General features: G+C 32.4%; 1 pseudogene; it reads left to right on the top strand.

Moving 5' to 3' along the window:
- Nucleotides 1–2,613: 2,613 nt before the first annotated feature.
- On the top strand, nucleotides 2,614–6,944 carry LOC120125827 (annotated as a pseudogene).
- The last annotated feature ends 12,865 nt before the right edge of the window (nucleotides 6,945–19,809 follow it).

Genomic DNA, 19,809 nt, shown 5'->3' on the forward strand with positions numbered 1-19,809 from the left:
CAGGTGCCTATAGTATTTTTTGGCCCATCCAAGTGTTTATTGTTACAAACATTATCACTTTAAGTGCTCGGGTCGTCAACAGCGTTAATTTCTTTTGTTAATTAACACGTGTCACAATTTGATAATTTTAAAACTTTTTATAAAATTTAAAAAAATTATATATTTTAAAAAGAAAACATATAAATTTCAAAATAACCCAAAAACTTTGAAAACATTCATTTCAACCCCTAAACCCACATCGCCCGCCACCTTTTGCCGCCGATGAAGCTCCACCCGACATCACCTCCCACGTGCAATCAAAATCCCTATGAAATTATGACTGATCGACGACTAACGACGCTGAATCGAGGTTTTAAATCACGTATACCCTAGGATGAAAATCGCGATCTCACGTGATTCTAACGACCAATCTACTACAACTACGACGATATATAACTAAGATGATGGAAGAGACTACGTTGGCGGCAGCAACAGTCGTGGTCGGAAAAGGCGGCGACGATGGGTTAGTGTAAGGATTTGAAGATTTTAGGGATTTTGAGGTTTTTTTGTAATTTAAAATAAACTATTTTTTAAAAATATAATAATATTTTTAATATTTTAAAAAAAAATATAAATTTCAAAATTACCAGATTGTGACACGTGTCACTTAACGTAGAAAACTAACGACTGTTACGTCCCGAGCATCAAAATTTAATACGTTTGTAACGTTAGATACCTGGATGGGTAAAATAATACTGTAGGCACCAATTTAAATAAAAATGGTATAATTTGAGCAATTATTTAAGTATTAAGCCTCTTTAATATTTTTATATTGTTCTTTATAATGGATCAATGATTATATTTTTCTAAAGTGATATAATTCCATCCTTTAAAAAATGGTATAAAATTATTGGTCAGAAATTAAAGGCTAATGAAAGCATAAAAGTCCAATGCCACCATTATCTTAAAGGACTTAAACCAATAAAAAAAAATTAAAACGATGTCATTAGTCTATATATTTTGTATTTTAGTTTATATATTATAATTCTACAATAAGATTAACGTTTTTCTTTGATTTTAATTTTACTGTTTAGACTTTTATAACCGATTCATTACCAATAAAACTATATTTTTCTCTCTCATTAAATATGCATTTTTTTAATAATTTAAGATAAATATCTGATGATATTCGAATATAAGACTTTAAGAAATAACAATAATTTCTTCGACATTGAAATCACTTCATTCGTGCTGAATATACATAGATATGTGCGTATATTCATCATGAACAAATAATATATATATAATTACACCAATCTAATTTTTGTGCGAAAGGTGTGAATCATTTGCTTTAGCCGTTATTGATTAATGGATGTTCAATTTAGGTAAATGCATATTTTGCTACTTGATTTTAGTTTCAACATGCGATTTACTATCTAAATATTTATTTAGTTCAATTGGGTATTTAAACTTGATTTTATGATTTAATTTGATACCTAAAACTTCTTTTTTGTTCAATCAGATACTTAAATTTGACTTTTCGATTCAAATTGACAATTAAATTTAATTTTATAGTTCAAATAAATTATTTACCATAAATATTAATTTAGACTCGAAAGTGAAGTTTGAGTATGAATTTAAACCGAGTTATATTGATATACTTAAGTGATTCAAACATGGATCAATGCTTATAGAATTTATAAACAAATCAAACATGTAAATTAATAAATCGCTATAAATGAAATGAAACAGATCGCGAGCAACCTGAGATCTACTCGGTCAAAGCTCGTTGATTACTCTAATCGAATTGATTTGACTCTAATTCTTAACGAACATAAGTGATCTACTTGATACTTGACTCGAAAAACTCGTGAGTTACTCAGAAAAAAATATATATTAAAATTTTAAATTTTTGAAATTATATTAGTAATAATATTACTATTTGTATGTTATTAAAAAAATACTTTCATATATTTAAAGTTCATGTTTAAATTTAAGTCGAGCTTCAATTTTTTATTTACATTAAAACTTAAAAATTTTAAACTCGTGAATTTTTAAATTGATCCGAAATCAATTTTACACTTTTTTGAATTGAGTCAAACTCAATACTACTTGAATTAGACTCGATTGTTCATATCCCGACCAACCCAAACAAGAAGTAACAATAAAATAAAGAATCATTCCCCCATGAGCACCACAAACAAGGCCAGGAAAAATAGTGAAAGATGGTCCCTTCCTCAATCAAACACCAACATTAATCAAAGACTAATTTGTGTTACCTAAAAAAATTTGAAAATCCCCACCTAATTTCATCAGCAAACTCTAACTTTCTCCTCTTCAAAGGATTTTCCCGAGAAAATTAAATCGTCGTCCTTAGACCATCACCCCAAATTCTTGCGGATAAATCTGTTTCTTTTAGATTCTTTTCCCGTATTCCCCTTTTTCCCGGAGCACATCAAAATATACCTTTTGTTCCCCTTTAATACTCTCTCTGAACTTTTTTCTCATCTAGAAAATGCAGCTTGATGACTCCAAAAGGCTTGTTCTGGTTAACTGATTAATGGACATTCATGAATTTTCAACCAAGTTTTCTACCTTTGCTTGCCCCTTTAGTCACTTGAAAGGATAACCCCCCTTTTTCTGGGAGTTTTTGGAGGGTCTTTCAAGGATTCGGTAATCTGGGTTTTGATTTTCGGAGTTGATAGATAATAATTTTGATGGATCTGAGAGTTTGTTTGAGGAGAAACGGTTTGGGTCAATTCCACTGTTGAAAGACAATTTCGATACTAATAAAGTGGAATAAGGAGGGAGGCTTCCTTTTATTGTGATAAACTAGAGTACGGTTAGATCATGGAACATATTATCGGTGGAAAATTCAAGCTTGGTCGAAAGATCGGGGGTGGATCGTTTGGTGAACTTTATTTAGGTATAATGATTAATGTTTTTTATTTTATTTTTCCAGCTGCTTTATTGATTTTTGATGCATGTGATTTGCAGGCGTTAATGTACAAAGCGGAGAGGAAGTGGCTGTTAAGCTGGTAAATTTTTGGGGCCTTTTACTGTTTTTAACCAACTTTAATTAGTAATGGTGGAATTTTTTTTCCTCTTTCTTTTCGTTTACTACTGTGTATTGGTTGATCACTAGGTAATTAGATATGTTAAAATTGATGACCGGTTTAGCTGAGGATTGTTGCAGTTGTATTTGATGTTATTCTTTGATGCATTTCGTTGTGTTTCATTTAGATACCTGGTATTTAATATCATCGATCTGTTGTCGGGGGTGTAGAGTAGATTTGTATAAGTGAATGTTTAAGCCCAAAGAAGTTTTTTTTATGCCTGTTGAAATCGAAGAAAATCAACTAGTGGATTTTGTTCTTTTAAGTAGTTCACCGAGTTGGACTTGGAGTTGGAGCTTAGATGTCTGAAATTAATTCAAGGTTGCTCTGAAGATAAGAGTATGCAGTGAGCTATAAATCCATTGCTGGAGAGTTCATATATATGCTTACTTTTATAATGATAAAAAAGGACTAATTGGTAAAAGTTTACTTTGATTATTCTTAGAGTTGGACCGTGGAACATTGTATGGTAATATAGGGGTGAGTCTATCAATTATTCAAGCTGATAGTTCCCGGTGATCTGTTTAAGTAGTGCTTAAAAGAATGTCTAGTAGTTTAGTTGTTAGAATGTTGTTATACTTCTACTTTTTTGTTTGCCAGTAGATACTTCAATTGAATTTCATGATATTGCCGATGTTTGAAGTTTTGGATCTGTTATCGATATGTACTCCTCTTGTTTCCCAGGAACCTGGCAAGACAAAGCATCCCCAACTACACTATGAGTCAAAGCTGTACATGCTTCTTCAAGGGGGAAGTAAGCTGTACATTTAAAATGGTTTGGAGTTGAGGGTGAATACAATGCCATGGTTATTGATCTTCTTGGACCAAGCTTAGAAGACTTGTTCAACTACTGCAATCAGAAGTTTTCTCTAAAAACAATTTTGATGCTTGCAGATCAGTTAGTAAGTATGCTACCTATTTTGGAAAGTTTAATCTGGTCGATTGGCTGCCTTACTAATAATTGTTCTTTCTTGTTGCTTCAGATAAATAGAGTTGAGTATATGCACTCTCGTGGTTTTCTTCACCGTGACATAAAGCCTGATAACTTTTTGATGGGTTTAGAGAGCAAAGCAAATCAGGCATGTTCTTCTGTTTAATCCACGCAACGCATGTGTTTTTTATTAGATAGCATTGATAAGGTTTTCGTGCAAATTTCAATTCCTTTGCAATATAATCTTCCTAGCAGCATTTATCTTTTCCCATTGACCGAAATTCAGTTTGACATATTATTATCGTTGTAGTCAATATACATCAGGGTCTTCAAGTTTCTGTTGTTTAATTCCATCGTTTCCCATTTTTCATTGCAGGTATATATATTTGATTACGGCCTTGCAAAAAAGTATAGAGATCTTCAAACACACAAACACATACCGTACAGGTAAAAGTTCTTGATGTTTTTACTTGTAGATTTTTTATATTTTCTCTTGTAGACGATAAGTTCTTATAGAATGGCCTTTTAGATGAAAAGAGATTATTAGAACTTTAATCAGTCACGTTTGTCACTTATCGGCAAACTTGTTGCATCTGTTTTGGGATTTCTAAGACTTAAGAGTTCCTTATAAACAATTTGGTTTTATATGATTAGCTATTTTGTGGAAAGCTTGATACTTGTTCTGCTTTTACCTTTTGTCTTTAATTGTCAGCTCTTCCATTAGGGATAGTTCTCTAGCGATAACATTTTATATGTACCACAGTGATCTCTTCTTGTAACTAGCCATTTACACTCGTTAAGTTATCCATTTTACTTGTAGGGAAAACAAGAATCTTACGGGGACAGCTCGATATGCAAGTGTTAACACTCACCTTGGAGTTGGTGAGTGAACTGACAGCAATGAATGTTCATTTGTGTTTTACTTTCAGCAACACCCCTTGCCATTGATTTTTTTTGGCTTAATATGTGATCCAACTATGCTCCATGGAACTTGCAGAGCAAAGCAGGAGAGATGATCTGGAATCTCTTGGTTACGTGCTTATGTACTTCCTGCGGGGAAGGTTGGTTGAACCATTTACTTTGTTGCCTACTTCACAACCCGGTTTAAATGTTGAGTCACATTATTAACTTTCTTGTTCCCTGTCAGCCTTCCATGGCAGGGCCTGAAAGCTGGCACCAAAAAGCAGAAGTATGACAAGATTAGTGTTAACACTCACCTTGGAGTTGGTGAGTGAACTGACAGCAACGAATGTTCATTTGTGTTTTACTTTCAGCAACACCCCTTGCCATTGATTTTTTTTGGCTTAATATGTGATCCAACTATGCTCCATGGAACTTGCAGAGCAAAGCAGGAGAGATGATCTGGAATCTCTTGGTTACGTGCTTATGTACTTCCTGCGGGGAAGGTTGGTTGAACCATTTACTTTGTTGCTTACTTCACAACCCGGTTTAAATGTTGAGTCACATTATTAACTTTCTTGTTCCCTGTCAGCCTTCCATGGCAGGGCCTGAAAGCCGGCACCAAAAAGCAGAAGTATGACAAGATTAGTGAAAAGAAGATGCTTACTCCCATAGAGGTACCGTTACTTGCTTCTGTTAATACGGGAAATTCTACTTATTCCCCGTGTTCTAGAAATTGAAAATTGAATGCATGCCTGATATGTAATATGCCATCTTCAGGTCCTTTGCAAATCATATCCTTCTGAGTTCACATCATACTTCCATTATTGTCGGTCGCTATGGTTTGAAGACAAACCAGATTACTCATACCTGAAAAGGCTCTTTCGGGACCTTTTTATTCTTGAAGGTTAACTTGCTATTTTAAGTCCCATTGTTCATATATCGATGAACACTTTTCCGATTTTTAAAAATTTAATCGATCTTCTCATTGTTCATTTCATTATCACAAATTTGGATGAGATCTTTTATCATAAAATCTGTTTGATTTAACTCCTAAATTAATTGATTTTGATTACTAATTGATGCAGGTTATCAGTTCGACTATGTATTTGATTGGACTATACTGAGGTATCCACAGGTTGGCTCTAGCTCAAGTGCACGGGTCAGTGATCTTTAATTTGAAGACCTTGATTTTCATGGAGATACTGATTTTTTTTCTTCATTAAGAATTCCGATACTTGTATTTATTGTCATTCCTCAATAGCCAAGTCTAAAACCAGGTTTAAACCCCCCCGGGAGCATCTGCTGAAAGAGAAGAGAAGCCTTCTGGTCAGTTCCTTTTCACAACTCGGTTTGAGAATATATTCCGACAATTTTTCTGGTTATAAATTTTATATCATATTTGAGACATCTCACTTGTCCATATTCCGACTTTTGATTTCCTTAAATTAGTGAACTTAACATTTTTTATGCATATCTTTATTTACTGCAGCTGGGCAAGAGATTCGAGAAAGGTTCTCTGGTGCAGTTGAGGCATTTGCAAGACGAAACAGCTCTGGCCATGGTTTGCATGGTGATCAGTACAGATCTTCAGATGCGGTGAGCAACCTTTGCTTCTACATTTTATTTATTGTTTTCCGTTGAATTTTGCTTTCTTTCTCGGAGATCAATGCGTTAGCTATTGCTACTGAATTTAATGGATTTCTTTTTGAACTTTTCTCTCCTCCAGCAACTTGATCCTGACAGAATGCGCTCATCCTCGAGAAATTATAGTGCTTCAAAGAGGCCTGTCGTATCAAGCAGCCAACCTGGCTCCTCTGGTGAGCCTAGTGAGAATCGTTCTAGCAGGTTACTCTTGAGCAGTGGTCGCCCGTCAATGGCTCAGAGAGTTCAACCTGGCTTTGAATCAAAATCATCATCTTTCACTCGTCCTGCAGCCTCAAGAGGTGGCCATGACGACACCCTCCGGAACTTCGATCTCTTGACAATTGGAAGTGGGAAAAGGAAATAAACACACAACGGGTAAGAAGAATTTGCCCATTCTAGTTTCTTCTGATGGTCCGAGATAGCTGTACTATAATTAGTTTTCACAAACCGTTATTCCGTATACGTGTCTGTCATTGGATTCCATCCACAACAGTCCCCAAAGAAATCTATCCCACAAAAAAAAAGAAAGAAACTTTCCGATCCCGTCCTCTCGAACAATTGTGAAATACTCTTGCTTGCTGTTAGGATGCCTCTGGGTAGACTCACTAAGAGAGATAAATGATGTCATTTTAGGGGAAATATTCAGATACTTCCGACATTCTAGCTTGTAATAAACCCAGAACTATGGCCAAGAACCTTTCTGGCATTTATGCCATCTGTTAATATCTTCAAATCTTGTGTTACCATTATCTGTAAGCTGAATGATGCTTCTCATTTAGCATAATAACACTATAACGGTAACAACTTGTTTGGTGACATTTGATGGCGCCTCTTCTGTCGTTGGCGGTTTAGACCCCTCCTTTGCATTACCTGCACCCTCTTTCTTCTTCGAAGGCCTCGATTTATCTTTTGGTTTCAACTTGTTGAGCCAAAACCATGCAGTTTCCATTGTCAGCTCTTAAATGTACGTTCTAGCTCATCATTGTTTACCGGAAATTGAACAGGGAGGATTGGACAGAAGAGAAGATGAAACTTTCGGCGTTAAAATTGCAGAGAATAGTGAAGCAAAACCCTATAGAGAAACATAAAACATAGAGAAGAGAAGGTTGTGAGAAAACTACATTAAAATGACGTTTTAGAAAAACAAAATTTTCACCAAAACGACGTTGCTTGCATATATATATATATATAACAACCCATTTATAATGCCGTTAGTGAAAAAACAGTTGAGTGACAAAAAAATTCAATAAATTAAATTTTGTGAGAAAATTGAAAAAAATTTAAAGTATAGTGAGTGAAATATGTGAGAAAATAAAGTTTAGTTACCAAATTTATAATTTACCTTTAATTAATAATTCTTGGCCTTTGCAAAGACCTTATAAGATTTTGAATACTAAAATATTATATATTCAAAATTTAATGGAAGTTTATTAATAATATTATCTATTGAACTTTAATTTTTAAGGGTAAATTCCACTATTTCTCGTTAAATTATATTCTCTCCTATTTTAGTCATTATACTTTTAATTTATATATTGAACTTTTGAATTGTTTTTGTTTTGATTACTCCGAATTATTTTATTATTATTATTTATATATGATGTGACATTTTTTATATTATTTAATATAAAATAATTGAAAATATAAAATAAAAACAAAAGGTGGCCGTCGACCATCGATGTCCGCTGTAGATGGTGGTCGTTCGGTCCCAAATTTTATGGGTTTTGTTCGACACCCTGAGTCCAAATCTACTCTCCATTTTGTTTGAACTTGCTTTGAAGTCCATGAATTGAAAATCGAAAGTGAGGAAGTCGAAACGTTTTAGTCAAGATTCGTGGGTTTGGGGACATTTTCTGGTGAAACAACCATCATATTCGGACTCAGAGGGTCGAGATGAACAAGACCCATAAAATTTGGAACCAAACGACCACCATCTACGGCGATCGACGGTGGTTGACAGTGGTGTTTGACCACAATTTGTTTTTTATTTTTTATTTTAAATTAAATAATAATAAAAAATGTCACATCATTAAGAAATAATAATAAAAAATGTCACATCATTAAGAAATAATAATAAAATAGATCAAAGTGATCAAAACTGGAACAATTCGAAAGTTCAATGAATAAATTAGAAAAATTAAAAGTACAGTGAGTAAAATATGAGGTAACATATTTCAGTGGGGAATGATGTATTTTACTCGATTTTTATATTAAACAAGTATAAGGATTAAACTCTTGGAATTAGACTAGGGGATTAAATGTTAAAATTGTAAAGAGTTAGACCAGGGGCATAATTAAACATTTGTGACATACATGGAAGTTGATTATAAATTAAGTTCTCTAAAATGCAAATTACTTAAACAAAGCATGGGTAAGCAATTATATGATTGTACAAAAATGTGACTATTACCATAGTAATTACAAAAATTCTAATTTCTTAAATATGTTTGGTTTACCTAGTATATTTACATCTTAATCTCTAAATATACAATAATTTAAGTTGTAATTTTAAAATAATGTTATTATAAAATTGTAAACACAAATTTTTTTTATCAAATACTCCACCAACTCACCATGCCTGCCATTAGCCATGCCCGGTTGCAGCAGCCTCATGCCTCCATCTCCAACACTCCACGCCATCTACCTCTCCAAGTCAGCACCAAATCATCACCAAATCAGCAACCATACATTTTTATTTAAAATGTAAAAAATGGGGATAGGAGAACCCAACAAAAACATATGTAAAAGGGGGGATTTTCTCTTTTCTCTGGACAGAAGAAGGGATTTTTGTAACAATTCTCTACCTTTTCTTTTTTCATTCGGAATCAATACACAACAACAAGAACATTTAAAGGTTATTTCTTTTTTAGTTTCGTTTTTAGTTTTTCCCTTTTTTTCGAATAGAAAAAAACGTAAAAATTAGGGAGAGTTTTAGATGTTTACCTTTGTTTGGGGCCAGTCGGGGTGACCACCTTTTCGTGGTGGCCGACGTTGGAGGCCCTTGGTCCTTGGAGGAGGCGTTGTTCATGAGAGGAAAAGGGGAGGGATTTTTTTTCTTCTTTCAACGTTTATGGAGATGACATAAATGGGGTTTCATTTTATTATTTTGGGTAAATCACGCGTCAGTTCCCCAGTTTCTGGAGCTTCATGCTTTGTTCACCTATTTTAGGGGGTTAATCGCCAAATGGTCCCCTTAATTTTAGCACCTTTTTTAGTTTTAGTCACTAGTTTAGGGTTAATTACCTTTAGGTTCTTATAGTTTAGGCGTCTATTTACATTCTGGCCACTACTCCTGGGTTAAATCACCTTTAGGTCCTCCACTGTTTATAGTCTATTTGCATTCTAACCACTTAAAATAGGAAAAATCATGAAATAATCCCTTTATGTTTAGCTTGTTTTAGCATATTGGTCACTGAAGTTCTTTTATGTTATTTTGTTTCGAATTTGGATACATTGTTTTGTTTATTTTAATTTGGTCATTAATTTATGTTTTTTTCTTTCAAATTAATTGCTCACTTTTACTTTCTTCCATTTTTTTAATTTGAGCACCTTAGTTCCTTTTTTTACATTTGAGTTCCTTTTATTTATTGTAATTTACTTCTGGCTCTTTATTATTTAAGCTTGTTTATTTAGCACTTTAACTTTTGCAATATTTCATTTTAGTATTTATTTCTTGTTTGCTAATATTTTGTGATGTTTATACCTTTGGCTTAATAATTTTTATTTTAGTCCCACGTTTTTTTGTGTGAAATCAATACCAACTTTTACGTTATTTACGTTTTTATTTTGGGTACCTTGTCATATTTGAATTAATACCCTAGTTAAAAATGTTTGTTTATTGTGTACATACACTTGCATTACCATATATTATATTATATATATATATATATATATATATATATATATATATATTCCATATTTTTATCATATTGAATGCCTTATTTTGCTATCTTGCATTGTGGTCCTTATGTTATTTATGATTGTGTTTCATTTAAACACTTATATTTGTGTGATATTTATTTTTGGGTCTTTGATTTTTATTGTGTTTATATTTTTGCCATTCTAGTTTAAATTTTCATCATCTAGCATGATTAATATAATTTGGATTAATTGTCTTAATTTTTTATTTGGCCGAATCAAATTATTTTAATCTCGAATTCTTGGGAGAAATTATTATATTCTTTTTATTTTAGTTAGAAAGAGAAATATTCGTCCTAAAGTATTCTAGGGATTATTTTCTCTTCGATTGGAAATATAAGAATATTTTCTATTACTTATTAGAATTTTTTGTTAAATACAAATTGTATGGTTGAATTTGGAATAATAGAATTGTAACTTAAATTTATATTCGAATTCTTAGATTTCCACTATTAGAGACAATTTATAATCAATGGGGTACCAATTTCGGGCGTTGTGGGGGTGCTCATCATTCCTCGCACGTAATCGAACCCCGAACCCCTTTTTTATTACAAAAAAGAATGAATTTCTGGTTACACATAGATCGGTGCATATTTAAAAATGATGTTTTCTTAAAAACTCTTTTAAAAGTTGATTTATGGGTATTCGACTTACCTAACCCAAAAGGTCGATGGTGACTCCTCATATTTCAAAACATTTTCAAAGAAAAAATTCCAACTCGTACTAAATTTTTTCTCGTCCGGGCGAAAAACGGTGTCTACAGCTTGGCGACTTCGTTGGGGAACTTAGTGGATCAAGCCTTAAATCGATTATATATTGTCTCTATAGTTGGAAATTGAGAATTTAGTTTTATTTAATTCACGATTCTTTTGATTTCTTTCAATTCTTTTATTAGAATTCAGTTTTATTTAATTAACGATTATTTTGATTTCTTTCAATTCTTTTATTATTTTATATTCTTGTGTATTAATGTTTGTATTTGATTGATTTTCAGATATTGAAAATTTGGATTCGTTTTATCTCGATTTTAGTGTGGTTGTTTGTCAAAAGTTTGAGAATTTCTCCTCACACACGACACTTGCATTGCATAACATAAGCTCTATACTCGAGCTCTTTCCCCTTTAAGTGGGAGTGAAAGCGACGTCTTCGTGAGAATTTATTCTCCGTGTTATATCTATCAAGTAGCTTTCGGGGTTCATATGCCCTATTACTTCGTGAGGATTTATTCTTCGTGTCAGGTATAGGGAAATGTGCCCTCTCGAATTGAACTCGATTTGCTTGAGCCTATAATGGGTGAGGATTGAGGGTCTGGCTCACCCAAGGGGGCACCGACAAGGAAAATTCGAGTACCTTTAGTCCTAGAACCAAAACTCTGCATATAGTAAACTGTAGAAACCCTCCCGATCTAAGACCATGCCGAAATTATGTCCGTATGTACCTAAATAAGTGTACACAAAGGAGAAATGAACTCTAACCTTCATCTTTTAATTTATTCTATAGATTATTTTTGAAAAAATGCATGTGAATTAGAACACATGTGGTTAGAGTTTTAATTTCCTCTATGTGTTTTTTTTACTGTATTTTATGGTTCATTTACCAGTTGAATATAATCTTTTCATATTTCACTAACATACATTTCGTCTTTTTGATTATTATTTTTGCTAACATATTTTCCTTGTCCCGTTGCTTTATTTTGTGTATAAACATGTTGTTAATACCCAAGTTATTTATCAAATTAGAAGGCTTTTAAAATGACAACGCCACATGAAGGGGTAAATATTGTTATCTGCTTTGACATGTTGGGACGTTGTGAGTTCTTTGAAAGTTGTTCTAGGATAATTACCTTGGAATTAACACATGTTTCATACATATCATGTCATAGAAGGTATTGATTCCCGAGTTAATAGTTGCATTAGAAGGCTTTTAATACGACAATGTCACTTGAAGAGGTAGAATAGAAATGCAAAAACGCATCGATGGTCTAGAAGGGTGCTCCAAGAAACAACTGAAGATGTACATCAAGCTAGAATACATGAAGCTCAAATGACGCAGTAAAACAAGTTTTTCAAGGGTGCTACGATGATGTTGATACAACTACTCGAAAAGAAATAATATGTTTGAAGTCATCAAGCAACAACAATAACCAACACGAGACAATGGATGATGTCAGTCGCATATGATCGCTCAACAAATGCTTTTTTGGAAAATAAGTCGAAGCGTCGGAATTGTCCATCAAGCCAGGAAATAGAAGAAATATGTTGTCTTGTACATTCGATCAAAATTGAAGAAGTTGAGTAGTATGACATTTTTGTAGTTTCCATCCGCCTCAGTGTATTGAAACATTGTGTGTTCTTTGGAAGTTGTTTTATGACAATTACTTTGTAATCAATTCCTTTGTTGCATTTACATTTTGCATTCTCATTTTTGCATCTTTGCATTTGCATGTGCATCTGTTCATCTTTGCATTAGCATATATACATCGTACATTGCATGATATACATTGCATCTCAACGTGAATTAATCACGGGTCCTAGGAATAACTCGCGGAATCTTTTGAGATAAATTGAAGTCACCCCTTTCATATCTAGAAAAGAATTGAAAGCTAAAGATGTGGTGTTAGTGTCGTCTGAAGTTCGAGGCGCATCATTGAGATATGTGGGGCACCGAAGAGAAAGGTCCATAATTTGTTTGACCCAGTGGTATTGACCTTTAACATGTCATGAGACATTCTGGTGTTGATCAGGAAAAAGTTCTTCAATTCATAGTGGAACCATATTACACTGGCATTGTCCTGTTTGAATGTGTTTTTTTTTCTTTGTATACTCAATAAATATTTTATTGATTGAACTTATGTCGTTTTTCAAGGTTATGAGCAATAAATCAAGTTTTAATCTCGTAATTCTGTGAATATCGAATGAATTAAAGGTTCTTTTACTACATTAATTATATGCTTTTGACAAGTGGTAAGATTAAACCTTCCATACCCCATCCAAAGCCGAAAGAATCATTACTTGGTTTCTTACTTGAAATAATAGAGAATGAAACTTGACATCACTTCCCTCTGAAATAATAAAATCATGCCCTTATCCTCCTTGAGGCCCCAAAATCTGTATTTTTTACATTCCCAAACAGAGTTAACATTTCCATAACATTACCTTTTTTCATAATCATTATTTTAAAGTCACACATTTCCCTTCATAAACACAAAACTAGTATTCTTTTCCCAACTTCAATAAAACCTAGAGGCATAAAGTACAAGATGCATGCGTGTACAAGGACCATTCTTGCAAGAAAGACATGATGAAGTGTTATAGATCAAGTTTTTTCAAGATAATTTGAAATAATTGGGGCATCCTAGGATCAAAGTGAAGTATAAATAGAGGAAATCATTGAAATAATTCTATCTTGCATTAATTACATTGTTTTCATTGTAAATAAGGTTAATCCTAAATACTCGTCCTCTTAGGGATACCTCTTTTACAAGGACTTTCGCGTATGAAATGATGAACGATTTTTTTTCAACTATCCTTTATATATATATATATATATATATCCCTTGTTGTCCCCAGTTGAGCCTATAGTATTTTCCTTCTGATTCAACCCTAACCAAGGATCACCCTCCACATCGGGGGGCAAGGTGAAGGAAATCTGCTTGCAAGGATGAAAGTCATCAATCCAGATTTTTTTATAGAGGCAAGTCATGGTGAGAAATAACAATAGATCGCAAGGTGGACCAAATATGAAGCGCTCAAAGATCAAATCGAGTCGATATTGTAACATCCCAAAATACGGGTTAGTGACTAAATTGTAAAATTTTAGAATTTGGTGATTAAAGTAAAATAGCTGAATAATTCAATGATTTATTGGGAAATATTTCCTGAAAGTTATTAGTAATTATAAAAGAAAGTAAAGGGTATATTAGTCATTTAACCAAAAAATAATTAAAAAATAATTATGGTATTTTAATAACCATGTGGAGCATGTGTAGGAAACAAATATTTCTAGACAACTCTCCTTTCTCCTTTCTTCTTTCTCCTCTTTTCTTCTTCCTCTCCTCCCGTATCTCCAAGCTCAAAGGTGAGTTTTATATTTAGTTAATTTCTGGTTAAATTTAAGGTTGGGTTATGATCATTAGATGATAATTAAGCTTAAGGAAAGCTTAATTTGTTCTAAAACAACAAGGTGAAAGGTATAGAAGAGATTAAAAATTTTGAGTTCTTGAATGAAATCTTGGAATGAAGTTCATAATTAGAATTGAAAGTTGAATTTGACTTGTCATCAACTTAATTAAGAGATTTATGAAGTTAGAAAGGATTTATAACAAAGTTGAAAGTTTAGTAAGATTCTTAAATTTTAAGAATCATGATTAGATATGGAAGATAAAGATGGTTTACATGGATATAAGTTGGTTTATGTAAAGGTATTTGAGTTTAATGGCATGATAGGAGCTTAAAATGGAAGATTTGGATGAGTATTGGTGAATTTTCGGGTTTAAACAGTAAATTCTAAGATTTAACAGATTATACAGAGGGTACTGATACCCTATGGGGGGTACCGATACTACCCTAAGAGAAAATAAAAATTTAGCTTTTATTTGGTCTAAGATATTAAGGATCGAATCATGATATTTTGAATACTAATTTGGATATTATATGTATGATTGTATAGATATCAAGCATAAGCAAATTCAAGAACGACTGCAAAGTTAGGATCAATACAAAGAGATAAATCATAGAAGTGAATTTGGAATAAAGTGTCAAGGTGAGTGTAATTTAATTTGGGCTTACGTTATATAACGAACATTGGCCTGCGATGAGCCAGTGACGGAGTTACTATGGTAAGAAGTAACTCTTAAAATGTTATGGTATGTGACATAATTTACATGATTACATGTATATGTGATATGTTTGACATGTTGTTCTATGTGTTGTGTGATATATATATATATCACACAACACATAAGAACATGAGAAATAAAATAAGCTATGTGATAAGGATATAGAGAATGAAATGAATGACATGAAATGTATGTATGCTTGATTATATGATTGATTTTTTTGTAATGTTTTAAACGTATATGTAAATGGAAATTTTATACCGATGAAAGCTTAAATTTTTATGAGTTTTATACATGTTTACAGAAGTTACTGTAGCAGGGTATCGATACCCTATAGCATTTTGGAAAATTTTAGTGTTTGGTACTGTTCACGACACTGTTCATTATTGTTCACGGTAATATTCATACCGTAAAATACTATTCATAAAAACGTTTATTTCCTTAAATTTGTTATAACGAACATCATTCAACAATAAAATGTGTAATAATATGAAAATATGATGAAAGTGAATTCATGAGAACAATAGGAACTAAGTAAACATGTGTAAATGTTATATAAATAATGGAAACATGAATAAGACAAGTACATAGTAGTATGATCAATTATGAGAATTAGTGCATTAGAGTCATATAATTTATGGAGAATTAAAGAAAACTAGATAAGATTGAATTATAGAATGAACTGAGAATAATATAACACTTAGGGAACTTGAATATAAAAGGATGATATGAACATATAATATAAGGTATATGTTTATAAATATGACATAGGTTATGTGTTATATAATAAATATGAACATATGAGAACAAGAGATAAAATAAGTGATTTTGTGATAGAAGCTATATGACCCTGAATGATGTAAATAGGAATAATGTAAGTAATATGTAACTATGAGTATTGGAGTATGTATCTATGTGATGTGATATATGAGGTCATATGAAATATTATATGACTATGTGATTATATGAAAAGGAATATAGGTATATGTGAATTATATGGAAATGAACTACGTGACTAGATGTGATCTTATGAAAATTTATAATAAATTATGTGAAAGAACTATGAGATTATGTGTATATGTGATTATGAGAAGAAGAAAATGAACAGATGAATGTATGACTTTGAGAAGTCATAATAATAAGATATAAGCTATGCAAAAGTGATCTACGCGACTATATGTATATGTGACCCAAGTTTTGTGATATAAGCTACGTGATATGTGAAAGTGAACTACGTGTTATGTGAAATGATAAGTATAAAGATAATGCCCATGTTATGTGTCATGAGATCTAGAGGTATAGTTGGCATGCTAAGAGTCGAGGGTCTACGCGGTCTTTCGGGACAATTATACATGGTCCTTCGGGACATATATGTAATTCCTTGGAACATGTATGTGGTACTTCGGTACACATATTTGGTCCATTGTATTATGTATATGGTTCTTAAGGAGTGGTCATTCGGGACATATGTGATATGTGGTCCTTTGGGACATAGTGGTCCTTAATGACATTTCTACGCGGTCCTTCAGGATAAATATTCAGTGCCCCTAGTGGGAATTTATACGAGCTGTGGTGACAATATTTGTGCACAACCTCAATGTACTCACATACCTTAAGTTCTCAACAATATAAATGGGCTAATAAAGCAATAATATAAATATATTATATGTGATATGTGTATGTGTGACATGTTATAAGGAATGAATTACAAGGATTATATGATGCTATACATGATATAATATAAGTTGTTTTGTTTGTATTATTTAATTAAGAATAACTAAAAGATATAAATGATAATAGAATGAGGTAAAGATGGAAAGGATGAGTTATGTATATGAATATATTGGATTATATGAAACTTTATATGGTTTTGCATGATATGATAGTATTAATTGTACATACATGGTTATAAGTAAGAGTTTAAATTATATGTTTTATATGTCTCACTAAGTCAACGACTTAGCGTGTGAATGTTTCACACGTAGGTTTTGACGAGCTTATGGAACGATGAAGAGCAAAACAAGTCAGTTTCTCCTTACTGAAGGCCGAATCAGAAGAGAAATGAATAGTATGTATTTTATAATACTGATTGTAGTTTACATGTAAATAAAGGTTTGAATCTGATATGCTCTAATCGGTTCTGTAAAATCATATGATTGTAATTTATGTAAATATAGTTGTGTGTGTTAATAAAAGTTTTAAAATTTTTCACTATTTTGTACAAGTAAATGTTTTGAAATGTCAATGTGACATCTCGGATTCGTATTCAGGTCGAGTAAGGGTTGGGGGTGTTACAGATAACACAAATAGAAAAAGAAAAGATATAGTAAAAAGAAAAAGAAAAAAATATAAAAAAATAGAGAAAAGAAAGAAAAAAGAAAAAAAAGCAAAAAAGAAAGAAAAAGTGGAAGAAAAAGCACTTCAAGATGATTGACTCAATAATCCTAAAACCACAAGGATGATCGAGTACGACAAGTTTGAAGATCCAGATTCAAAAAGAAGATCAAGAATGTGATGGCATAGCGAGACGAAGATGAACTCTTGGGTGAAAACCCAAAAATGGGTAGTCCAGAGGGATCCAGGAAAATGAAGAAAATGAAATGGTTATAAGAAAATTCAAATCAGGCAGAGCAAGATTGAAGATGGATCATTGGTTTGATCACCATTAAACACTTGTTTGGGCCTATTTATCATTTTCTTTCATAACCGTGAGCTTTAGCCTATGTTACGTGCCAGAAAAGTCCCTTCTAATCATACATGGATTTCTAAGTGGAGAGACTATCTTCAGATTTCATTCTACCCCTTAGGGTTAATTTTATTTGCAAAAAAAGTAGTTTTCTAAAATCTTTAATCATGATAGGGAAAAATAATAAAAGGAGGGTTCAAGACATAAAATTTTAGATGACGTCTTGAAACCAAAGGAGAATTCGAGTTGAACACCTAAAAAGGCAGCTCAAATACGAAGATTGCCAACTACTGAACAGAAGACGATCTTATACATCTTGATAAAGCATTGCACAACCCAAAGACACTCACGAGGGTTGGGAACCATTGAACATTTTTGGAAGATAAGCATAACGGCTATTGCATCATATCAATAAATACCAGAATCAAGGACACGAGAAGCCAATCTAAAACACATTACCTCCCCAAATTAACCTGAAAGACAATACTTCCCCAAATTAACCTGAAACACATTACCTTCCCAAGGCATCATAAGCCTTATATCAACATTAATCTTTACACTTTTTAAATGTATATAATTTTTGAAGGATTAAAAGAGAAGTTGTGTAACACCCCCAACCTGTACCCGACCCGAATACGAATCCGAGGTGTCACATTGACTTTTCAAAACATTTACTTGTATAAAATAGTGAATAATTTTAAACTTTCACTAAATAAGTTTGGATAATTTACATAAAATAAAATCATAAGATTTTATAAAACTTATTAGAGCATAACAGATTGAAATATTTATTTATATGCCAACAACAATCAATATTACAAAATACTTACTATTTAATTCTTTTCTGATCTGATCTTTGGAAAGGAGAAAATGACCTATCTTGCTTAACCTTTATCATTCTAATTCTTCTCGAAACCTACATATGAAACAATCACACGCTAAGTCGTTGACTTAGTGAGGCATATAAAGCATATAATAGAAAGCATGAAACATTTCATATAACATAATGCATACATGTACATATATAATCATTATCAACATCAATATCATTATCACGATCTTTATCATTCTCAACATAAATATCATTATCACGATCTCTATAATTATCAACATCAATATAATTATCATGAGCCCATTTAAAACATGTCATCTTGTATTTAACCTTTGTAACATATCATATAATACATTTCACCAAGCAATACACACAGTATCACATATAAATCATGTAATATACTTCATATAACAAATCATATACATCACATACAATGTATTTATGTTATCTCTTTTAATAGTCCATGTATTATTCCATTTATACTTTTGAAATCTTTTGTAGGCCCATATACAATACTGATATCATTTATAAGCCCATGTACATTACTGAGAACTCAAGATATGTGAGTACACTGTGGTTGTACACATATGCTGTCACCACAACTCGTATAAATTCCCGCTAAGGCATATAAATTCTCGCTAAGGCATATAAATTATCCCGAAGGATCTCGTATATATCCCGACGGACCTATCATCCTGAAGGATGTCATCTATGTACCGAAGGTCCTGTAGAACCCTCGACTCTTGGCATGCCAACTATACCACTAGCTCTCATATCAAATAACAAGAGCATTATCATTTATAGCATTTTACATCACTTGTATCATTCTTGTATGATCTCATAGATCATTGTCATATAACCCGTATCACATAGGTTCATATCATATCACATATGCATGTAATCATGTAGATCGTATCATATAACTTGTATCATTTCTCATGTGTTCATATAAAAACGTATGTC

Source organism: Hibiscus syriacus, unplaced genomic scaffold, assembly GCF_006381635.1.
Source record: "Hibiscus syriacus cultivar Baekdansim isolate YM2019G1 unplaced genomic scaffold, ASM638163v2 tig00110443_pilon, whole genome shotgun sequence".
Lineage (NCBI taxonomy): Eukaryota > Viridiplantae > Streptophyta > Magnoliopsida > Malvales > Malvaceae > Hibiscus > Hibiscus syriacus.